This window comes from Girardinichthys multiradiatus, chromosome 4 (genome assembly GCF_021462225.1).
Source record: "Girardinichthys multiradiatus isolate DD_20200921_A chromosome 4, DD_fGirMul_XY1, whole genome shotgun sequence".
Taxonomy (NCBI): domain Eukaryota; kingdom Metazoa; phylum Chordata; class Actinopteri; order Cyprinodontiformes; family Goodeidae; genus Girardinichthys; species Girardinichthys multiradiatus.
The window spans coordinates 2,195,132-2,206,951 of record NC_061797.1 but is presented as its reverse complement, the minus strand read 5'-3'; the positions used below and the strand labels follow the sequence as shown (position 1 = coordinate 2,206,951).

At 39.2% G+C, this 11,820-nt stretch overlaps 1 protein-coding gene across 2 annotated transcripts in view; it reads left to right on the top strand.

Moving 5' to 3' along the window:
• The window catches only part of arnt2 (aryl-hydrocarbon receptor nuclear translocator 2), a 132,915-nt gene that overhangs the window by 5,315 nt on the left and 115,780 nt on the right, over positions 1 to 11,820 (top strand). The window lies entirely within an intron of this gene.

The window sequence follows — 11,820 nt, the reverse complement described above, 5'->3', positions numbered from 1 at the left end:
CAGTGGAGAGGAAAAACTCCCTTTTAACAGGAAGAAACCTCCAGCAGAACCAGGCTCAGTGTGAGCGGCCATCTGCCACGACCGACTGGGGGTTTGAGAGAACAGAGCAGAGACACAAAGAGAACAAAGAAGCACTGATCCAGGAGTCCTTTCTATGGGAAGGAAAAGTAAATGTTAATGGATGTAGCTCCTTTAGTCGTTTCACCTAGAAAGAAAGAACAGATAAACTCTGAGCCAGTTTTCAAGGTTAGAGTCTGAAAGAGAGCACATACAGTTAGTCACAGTAAAAGCTCAGTCAATTGCCATGTCTAGGAGAAAGAAAGGGTTAAACACTGAAAGACAGGGCCATGTGGATCATTGGTAGAGGGTGAGCAATTAAGTTGTTGCCAGCAGAAGCCTGGACGATGCCCCTCTCCAGAAAGGTGTCAGGTAGACACAGAGTCAGGCCAGGTGTAGCTTCTAGGAAGAGAAAAGAGAGAGAACAAAGTTAAAAGCTGAAATAACAGCAAATAATGCAACATTGGAGAGTAGTGTGAGAATGTAGCGAAGAGGGTGAAAGTGGTCATTATGTCCTCCAGCAGCCTAAGCCTACAGCTGAATAACTACAGAGATAGCTCAGGATAACCTAAGCCACTCTAACTATAAGCTCTATAAAAAAGGAAAGTTTTAAGCCTAGCCTTAAAAGTAGACAGTTTGTCCATCTAGAGCCCACTGATGGCCATTGTTATACTTAAAACCACAACGATTGGGATACCCCTCTCTGTCAGAATGATCAAAACCATTGGAAAAGAGAGGAGGTAATACAGGTAGCAGAAATGGAGGGTGTGTTTGCACCTCAACCATAACTGAGCCGGTTTAGGCTAAACCTGACTCCCCCTTACTCCATCCAACAGGGAGGGAAGAAGAAGGAAGTAAAAATAGCTCAGGATAACCTAAGCCACAACTATAAGCTTTATCAAAAAGGAAAGTTTTAAGCCTAGCCTTAAAAGTAGACAGGGTGTCTGCCTCGCGGACTAAAACTGGGAGCTGGTTCCACATGAGAGGAGCTTGATAACTAAAGGATCTGCCTCCCATTCTACTTCTAGAGACTCTAGGAACCACCAGTAAACCTGCAGTCTGAGAATGAAGTGCTCTGTTAGGAACGTATGGAACAATCAAATCTCTGATGTATGATGAAGCTAGATCATTAAGGGCTTTGTATGTGAGGAGGATGATTTTAAATTCAATTCTGGATTTAACAGTGAGCCAATGAAGGGAAGCTAAAGTAGGGGAAATATGATATCTCTTTTTAATTTTCATCAGAACATTTGCTGCAGCATTTTGAATCAGCTGAAGGCTTTTAACTGCATTTTGTGGACATCCTGATAGTAAAGAATTACAATAGTCCAGCCTTGAAGTAACAAATGCATGGACTAGTTTTTCAGCGTCAATCTTGGACAGGATACTTCTAATTTTGGCAATGTTCCAGAGATGAAAGAAGGAAATCCTAGAAACCTGTTTAATATGGGATTTAATGACATGTCCTGGTCAAAAATAACACCAAGGTTTTTTACTTTATTATCGGAGGTCAATTTAATGCCATCCAGGTTATGTGACTGACTAAGCAGTTTCTTTTTTAAAGACTCCGGTCCAAAGACAACAACTTCTGTCTTGTCTGAATTTAGAAGCAGAAAATGTAAAGGCATCCAAGTTTTTATGTCTTCAAGACATGCTTGTAGTCTATCTAACTGGTTGGGCTCATCACGATTCATGTATAAGAAAAGCTGAGTGTCATCAGCGTAACAATGAAAATGTATTCTATGCTGCCTGATAATTTCACCTATTGGAAGCATATATATATAGTAAAGAGAATTGGCCCAAGTACTGAACCTTGTGGTACTCCACAATTAACCCTGGAGTTTAAAAATGATTTACCATTTACATGAACAAACTGGAATCTATCAGACAAATAAGATTTAAACCAGCCTATCGCTGTTCCCCTGGTCCCTACAGCATATTCCAGCCTTTCTAAGACAATATTGTGATCAACTGTATCAAATGCAGCACTGAGATCTAAGAGGACAAGTACAGACACAAGTCCATTATCTGAGGCCATAAGAATATCATTAGTGACTTTCAGCAGAGCTGTTTCAGTGCTATGATGAGCTCGGAAGCCTGACTGAAACTCTTCTAACAGGTTATTGCTGTGTAAATGCTTCCACATTTCATTAGCAACTATTTTCTCAAAAAGTTTAGATAAGAATGGAAGATTGGATGTCTGTAATTTATTAAGTCATCTCAATCAATCGAAGGTTTCTTAAGCAAAGGTTTAATTACAGCTACCTTAAAGCTTTTGCTACATATCCATTTACTAAGGATACATTAATCATATCTAAAATGGGGCTGGTAATCAGAAGAAACACTTCCTTAAATAATTTGGTTGGGATTGGGTCTAACATACAAGTTGAAGGTTTAGATGAAGCTAATATTTCTGATAACTCAGGAAGCTCCACATGATCAAAGCAGTCCAAACACACATCAGGTTCTACAGTTACTTCCAATGTTGTCTCACTTGCTGAGGATGAAGTAATCATCTTTGGGAATATGTCAAAGATTTTCTTTTTAATAGAATCAATTTTATTTTGGAAGAATCTCATAAAGTCATGACTGCTGAGAGCTAAGGGAATGGATGGCTCAACAGAGCTATGACTCTGTGTAAGTTTAGCAACTGTACTAAAGAGAAACCTATTAATGATGAGAAATAAGCTGTTCTAGCTTGGTGAAGTGTCTTTTTTTCTCTCCAATTTTCTAACATTGTGCTTTAAAGTACGTAGTTCTGAATTAAAGCAGGGAGCTAGCCTATGAATAATTACCTTCTTTTTCAAGGGGGCTGCATTGTCCAATGCACCACGCAATGATGAAGTAACACTATGAACAAGAGAATCAATTTGTGAAGGGGAAGAAACAAAATTATTGCCCTCCTCTGTGTTTTTTTGTGATAATGAGGAAATCAAAAGTGGAACAGATTCTTTAAAGGTTGTTACAGCATTGTCTGATAATTATCTACTATAATGAAAATTTATTTCAGGTGTGGAGTAAATTAAACTCAAAGGTTATTAAAAAATGGTCAGACAGGACAGGGTTATGAGAAAATATTGTTATGTATTTACACTCAATGCCATATGTCAGCACAAGGTCCAGAGAATAAAGACAAAGGTGGGTAGGTTTATTAATGTTTTGAGCAAAGCTAATTGAATCTAAGATAGCATTAAAGGCTATATTTAAGCTATTACTTTCAGTGTCAACATGAATGTTAAAATCCCCCACTATAATAACCTTATCTGTATTTAACACTAAATCAGATAAAAGAAAACTGATCTAAAAATTGAGAGTGAGGGCCTGGTGGATGGTACAAAACAACAAACAGAAGTGGTTTTAGTGCTTCGCCATTTGGATGAGGAAAACTAAGGATTAAATATTCAAGAGTTGTAGTTATTGATTGGTCTGGGACTAGTCAATAAATCGGACTGAAAGATGGTTGCTACTCCTCCTCCTCGCCCAGTATTTCGCGGAATGTGAAAATTTAAATAATTAGTAGGAGTTGACTCATTTATAGTAACATAATCCTCTTGCTGCAGCCAGGTTTCTGTGAGGCAAAATAAATCAATCTGATTGTCACAAATCAGGTCACTTACTAGCAATGTCTTTGAAGAGAGAGATCTTATGTTCAGTAAGCCACATTTAATTGTTTTATTTTTGTTTTTAGTCTGAGTTGTGCTTATTTTTATTAGATGTTCCTGATTTCCTGGTTTTAGATTACTTTTTAATCTATTCAATTTTGGCCGTGGGCGAGACACTGTCTTAATAGGGTAATGGGTGGGTAGCAGTACAGAAGCTGCAGAGAGTAGTGTTAAACTACAACCCTGCTTCCTGGTCTGAACCCTGGATTGTCAGAGGTTTGGAGAACTAATAAATTCGGCCAGATTCCTAGAAAGAAGAGCTGCTCCATCCAAAGTGGGATGGATACCGTCTCTCCGGATCAGACCAGGTTTTCTCCAAAATGTTTGCCAATTATCAATGTAGCCCACATCGTTTTCTGGACACCACCTAGACAGCCAGCGGTTGAATGACAGCATGCGACTAAACATGTCCCTGGTCAGATCGGGGAGGGGACCAGAGAAAATTACGGAGTCCGACATTGTTTTGGCAAACCTACACACCGAAGCAACACTAACTTTGGTGACCTCCGATTGACGTTACCGGGTGTCATTACCGCCAGCGTGAATAACAATCTTACTGCCTTTATGCTTATTCTTAGCTAGCAGTTTCAGGTAGGATTTGATGTTGCCCGTTCTGTCCCCTGGCAGACATTTGACTATGGTCGCTGGTGTCTCTAGTGCCACGTTTCTGTCTATGGAGCTGCCGATTACCAGAGTTGGCTTCTCAGCGGGTGTGTCACTTACCACTACTAGAAAAAACCTTGTATAACGCGGAGAGTCCCCAAACGTTAAAAGCAGCAACAGAAAGTATGTGTTTTAAAGTGCTTATGTATTAGAACAAGTAAGAGGTATAACAGTAGAGAGAAATCAGATCAAATGAGAGATCCTTCACACACCAAACAATCCACCAAGTGCAACAGCAAAAACAAGAAGTGACGAATTCGCCTTACCATGCCTGTCCAGCAGAGGCAGTCTGAACAGTCGGCAAGACTCTTCGAATGAGGGGTTTCCTGATCCGTCAAGCACTCTGTTTCAGCGCCCCCGTAGTAGCAAACGACTAATTACTTGTTAACTTGCCACCGTCTGGGGTGATAATCTGTTAAAATGACAGATGGGCTTTAGATTTTTCCGTCACCGTTTAAATAAACGGTCAAAACTGAAAATATTCAGTTAACAATCCCCTGATTTATGCTATATTTTTAATTAAATAAATATCCAACATAATAGACAATATCTGAAACAATTAATGTAAATATAGAATATCTACAAAAGCCATAGTGAAGAAATGTGCTAATTTATAAAAAGACTGGTTTCTTTTGCTGTGTTAAACAGATACTATTTGATAAAGCTATTGCTTGTTTCTGTGTTCAGCCAGAATTAGCTTTATTGTCCAAGTTTGTGTGCATAAATTTGACTTCGGTTTCATATGCTCACAGCATACAGACCTTTAGTATAAATATATAGTTTGGAGGAAATAAAAAGATAAAAAGAATAACATACACTATATTTCCATAAGTGTTTATGGCAGTAATGAATTATTGTGTCACAATCACTTCCAGTTTAATGAATTATTGTGTTACAATCACTTCCATCGCTGCAGGTGTACAAAGTTTGTTGTGGAGAAACTTGACTGGTCTGCACAGATTCCTGACCTCAAGATTCTAGACGGCTTTGGGATGAATTAGAGCAGAGGCTGCAGTTTTGGGTTTCTCATCTAATTATGAACAAACTTCTAAACCTTGTGGAAGATGTTTGCGGACTAGGAAAGTTGCTATGTGTTGGCAACGGTGGGTTGACAGACATACTCTTAGCAATATAGTGTATGTATATGTACACATCCCGTATAGCGGCTCTGGCTGCAAGGCCTTTCTTGTGTCAGAGAGACTTCCTCAGGGAAGAAACTGTTCCTGTTGTGATTCATTTGAGGCACCCTTTCTTGATCCTGAACCTCTACAAGTCCTGAACGGAGGAAAGGTCGCCCCTGATGATCATCTGTGCAGACCTGATTGTTTGATGCAGTTTGGCCCATGCCTGTCTTGTGGCAGAGCCACATCACAGTGTTGGAGCTGCACAGGAGAGACTGAATAATGGCAGTGTAAAGGATGTCCAGCGGCTCCTCTGGTTGGTTGTACTTCTTAAGTTGTGGCTGGAATTCAGGGACGGACTGGCATATGGGACTACCGGGAGCCGATGGGCTAGTGGGCTGGAGGTTCAGCCTGTGGAGGTGCTGCTATTCTCTGCCTCGTCTTGTGGTGGCACAATGCCTCAATGCCTTCTCTACCTCTCCTCTGTTCCATTCAGGCAGGTCTGCTCAGCGTGCGGTTGCGAAGTGGACCTGTAAAGACATTAATGAGCGTTACTGGGCTGGTTTTGGTAGACAGTAGCTACGTTTACATGCACAAAATTTCACAATTGGATTAAAATGTATTCGGGTTAAAAAACAAAAAATTACCGGATTGTACCGTTTATATGGACATAAATAATCAAAATAAAATGGCCGATTGGACTAAAAATGTATCATGTAAACTTGCAGATCAGAATATTCTGTTAGCATTTAGCCAGAGTGACTAGCCACTCAAGACAGAAATATGTCACGTTGACTCGGGGTACACATGCACACTCAGGTCAGTTTGTTTCATTCAGAATAACTTGATCCTGTCAAGCATTTACATGCATACCTATCGGATTGTCAATCGGCATAAACCACCCCACTCAGTCTTCCAATTTCATTCCGATCCTGCGGAATCCGATCAGAATATTCCGACTGACATGTTTCCAGACACATTTTTAGTCCGTTCGGCCGTTTAGTCCGACTACTTATGTCCATGTAAAAATAGCTAAAACCTTCCACTCTGAGGCTCTTATAACGCAGCAGTCACAAACTGGCAAAGCCTTGTCCCTACTAATGACACATAAATTGAGTATTCCTGTTTGTCTCTCACATTCAACAGATAGATATCTCGTCATGTCATTCCTCCGTGGAACATCACCTGTCAATCGCTAATGCTATATGCAACTTTACATAAGTCCGCATTAGCCGTGAAGATGGAGCAGTGAAACAAAACTATGAAACATAAAGGTGTCGATGAAAAGTTTAGAGATACAGAAAGCCCTCCAGGAAAGTGCTGCAACAAAAAATTCTGACTTGTACTGTAGATGTTCTAAAGCCAGCAGAGGTGGTAAGTAATTATTACATTAAGTGCTTTACTGTAATTGAGTACAATTTCTCTGTAATTTACACTTTTTGAAGCAGTTTACAAAAAACTGAAGTTTTACTTTTACTTGAAGATGTTTTAAGTATTTTACTTTGGTATATTTGGAATCCCATTCGTTATGGTGTAAAAATAAAAAATTGAATTAAAAAAAACAAAAATAAAACACCAGATGCAATGGCGGTGAACCATCGCCTGGGTTAGTAATCAGATCCCAACATGGAGGCACATGAATCAGAGCCAGTGGCGGTAGAAAAAACCCATCAAGCACAGTTGAAATTGACCTCCAAGAAAAAGAAGAAAAGCCAAGGTTTCCCGTTTCTGTTAACACGTCGACATGGTTCACACAGTAGAGACGTGAAGAGGGTGTAATTCCCATGGCATGCAACTAGGAAGCGGTACGTTCTATGGAAGTCAACATGCGCAAACACTTCTTGCTAACAAAATGGGGGAGAAAATTTGCACTTTGTTGGAGAATCGTTGTTAGATTCAAACGAGTCAGCAGCACAAGTAAGTACTGTGCTATCCGCTATTGTTGATTTCTTCGTCTTCTGTGGGTTTTGAACCAGACAGCAGCCATTATGTTGTGCGCATGCGCATTACTTTCTACTCATTTCAGTCAGACTCCGAATGAGCCAGGGCTTCCACATTAGAAAGATTGAATTTTTTTCCCATCTACACTGCAATGGAGGCATTTTTAAACCATTACACTTTGGAACCGGTTCTCAAATTGTGCCATTTTCTAAGAAAACTTGCGGCATTGTCATTTTAACAAAAGAAGAAAATGTTGTCATGTAAAGAGATTGAATTATCTGCATTTAAACCTCAATATTGAACCAACGCAACCACTTCAAGGTAAGTAAAAAAGGTTTTAGTGAGAAACTATTTTTCTGGAACAGTGGTGCATGACATGCTAATATTTTTAGTTTTTTAAATGATGGTGTTACCCATTTGCAACAACCAAGTGCTAATATGTAACAACCATTAGCTAACATTCAGGGGCCTCATGTAATAAACAGTGCACAGCTTTCATACTAAATATCCAGCTAAATACATATTGAAATTACAATAAATAACCAGAAGGCACCCACCACATGTCCAAAAACCATGGCATTGGTACTGTGACAGTCAACCGAACCGGTTTCCTTCGGTGGAAAAACGCTAAGAGAGACTGTTTCACACCATGAAGGATATTTGAAGTCAACTTCTTGTTGACATCAGTGACTCAAACCTAAACAAAAATAAAAACGTTTGTCAGCTCAAACCCACACCATCTAGCTGCTGCATGGACCTCAATTGCAACTCAATGCTGATTATTGTAATGCCTCCGATATTTCTATTTGGAAGACTGTCACCACACACACTATGTGAAGAACTCTAAATCTTTATAACCATTCAGGATGTCACATAAAAAAAATAGAAAATGACCTAGAAGCCAGCCATGGCGCAGAGGTTTGTTTCCAACACAGTTATTATAATTGGAATAATTACAACTATTATTAGTAGAAAGTTGAGGAGGCCATTGTTGCGTTAGTGAGAAACATTTGCGCATCACACATAGGTTGTCCATATATTGAATGAAAATGCTTTTCAATTAATAAAAACATATTAGCTGTATAGATGTTGTCTAGTCCAGTCTATAGCTCTGATTACATTCAGAAATCAGCTCCTTGCTTTAAATGAGAGCCACAGTTTAGGAGAACTTTATATATCTGAGCAACATATGGATGAGGCTGTCCCATATGGGTGGCATGGCACGGTTCAGGAATGACTGTTAAATACCCAACCTGTCAGTCAGCTCCCTCTGAAAAGCGCCAGTTGAAAGGACCTCAGTGTAGTGAGGACTTGAACTGGCACCAACAACGCACGGTTTCTTCTGGTTTCTATTTGTAACACTGAGGCCAGCTATGTGCAGATGCCCTGGGCAATCTAAAGCGGCTAATAAGCCATGCTTCATCATGTGTAAGCAGTTCAGTACAATCTCTGAATTTTGAATTAATTTGTCAATCTGACACCGGTTTTCTTTTTCAGTGACAATGAAAGTGCCCCTTAGATGATTCACGTGCATTTTATGCTCCTCAGTGCACAAACCGCTGCGCATTTTCATCTACATGTCAAAAACAGAGGACGTTTTACAGTTTACATCCAACTGAGGTTGTTTCCATCATTTGTTGGGTGTGTTACGATAGAGTTCCATTGCTTGGGTTTAAACCATAAAAACCCAAACTCATAAAAAAAAAAAAAACATCAGGTTTGATGCTCCATCAATTAAATTGAACTGAATGGAATCATATAGTGTATTTAAGGGAGGTTTAGTTCTCTGTAGTTTGTTATTGTTAATTGAAAAGGTTTGCTCCCGCACATTTTCACACAACGTTCATTTTTGTACATGCCGAGTTGTTTGTAAAACGTTGTGCCGCAAGGATTTTGTGTGTAAGCATGCTTCATAAATGAGGCCCCAAGTGCACATCTAATTACTGTGAACATATAAGTGGACAGTATCGGGTTTAGGTTCAAGACTATGTCCATGTATCCTTAGATAGAAAAACTTTTTATCCAATTTGAATAAAAAGCGAACTCCGACTGCACTGTTCAATTGTTAGGATTAATTGGAATGTATGTACCTGACTGTTGTGAAGTGCCTTGAGAACATGTGCTGTGAATTGGCGCTATATAAATAAAACTGAATTGAAAATTGAATTGAATGTAAACATGCTAAATAATATCAGTTTTATCTGGTATTTGTGATTATAATTCGTATTGGCTAAAGCTGAAAACAGAGGATTGGCACTTTAGAACTATTAGATATGAGGGATAGTCGATATATTGGACAAAGGATGGGATGAAGATCAGAACTGCCAGATTCTGTGGAAGAGGAAAAGCACAGAGAAGCTTCATAGATGTAGTGGAGGATGATGTAGTGGAGCAGCCCGAAGAATTGGGCACTTTGTGATGCAAACATAAAATTTGGTACAGTTATAGCCAAAGGGATCCCAGAAAGATGTGGATATGGAGCCATCCTGAATTTTCAACATGGTGGCCATGGCAGCTGTTTTTAGCAATGACCACCAATGATAACCGATTTATGACCAATTTTCTTATCAGCGATGGATAGCAAAATTATTCCAAATTATCTATCATATACAGTTTTGGGGAATTGGAACATGAATGATAACATTTTCAAGATGGCTGCCATTTAATGGTATAAAAATAGTTAGCAATCAAGTTAATAGATTTGCCTAACTTGGATGATGTTGGTGTCAAATCCTAAATTGTTTTTAAGATGGGGAATTCAAAGCCTCGTTGAAAGAACAAAGCCACTGGATGATACTATACCAGGAAATTAGCTGAATGTGTTCAGCTCTTCAACTGTGAGGGGAGTATCAAAAGGTAAACAACAATTGCTCTCTCTCAAACAAAACATGTAGCTATTTTCAAGGTTGTATATTGTTTGCCAGACCAGAGATGGAAACCTTAAGGAGTTCTGTCAGCATGAGAACCAGCCATATCTCCCAGCACTGTTTGAAGGTGGACATCTGTGTCTGGGACAAAAGAGTGACCTCCTTTCATGCTTAGACCAGGTTCATAGTCCATAGTCTGACAGCCCCAAAGTCACCTGCACTATTGTGGATGGGGCAGCTATCATCCAGATGCTTGGCTGAATGTGTCTGAAATAAAACAATTTTTAAAAGATGAGTGAGTCGAAATTCCCCCACAGCGCTGCAAACAACTCATTGCATGTTATCACAACAGCTAGCAGTTGCTGCTGCTAATAGTGCCCCCACCGTTTATTAGGTTTAAGGGGCAATCACAGATGGTGAACGGTGGAATAAAAATTTAGAAATTATTTCAAACATTTATTTTTGGCTTTGTAGTTAAAAAACTATAATAACAATTTATAATGACTTTTTAAATTTGTCTGACAGCATGCAATGATCAGATTTCTTTGAGTCAACAAGTGATAAAGCAGTTGCCTAAGTTTGCTTTTCCAGTTTGGGGATGAGTTGCTCCACTCATTCCAATGTTCAAGTGACTCTTCCTTACAAAATTACCTTAAAAAACAAAATTAGGTTACAGAGCTTTGTAGAATTCATGCAAATAAAACCCACTTAAAAAATAACTAAATAAGACCTCCATGATAATATGAATTTTAATGCATGCACTGTGATAATAAATATAATTGTAGGAAAAAGCTCTATTTTACTGTCAGATATTTTAAAAGATTAGGTCATCTGTTCATTTATTGCAAATATACAAAACAATTCCTCTTGAAATAACCTTCAGTATTGGTACACATTATTTTAACCTATTTGAAATACAGTATAGGTCAATTTACAAGGTACTCTTATTTTCTCTTATTTTAAATATATATAATCCAACATGGTGCTGCTGATGGCAGCCTCAGAGCTTTGCTCTCTCTGTGGAGGTGATGGTGGACTTTTGGAGAACACCACCCCCACATATCCCCCTTATCATACTCAACAAAACTGTGTTGTGGACCACTTCCGGTTCCTGAGAACCACAATTTCTCAAAACCTGAGATGGTCCTCACACATAGACAATGTTCGGAAGAAGGCCCAGTAGAGACTACTTCCTGAGGCAACTCAAGAAGTACAACCTTCCACAGGAGCTGCTGGTCATCTTCTACACTGCCATAATTCTGTCGATGTGCCCCTGGGCAAGAACTTAACCTCAAGTTGCCTACCGATCTGCGTATCGGTGTATGAATGTGTGAGCGTTAGTGAGTGCGATTGGGTGAATGTGGCTCTTGTGTAAAGCGCTTTGAGTGGTCTGCATGACTGGAAAAGTGCTATATAAGTTCAGTCCATTTACCATTTATTTACCATAATTCAGTCTGTCTTGTGTTTAGATCCTGTTTAGGCTGTTTAGGCTTTTTTCAGGTCGGGGCT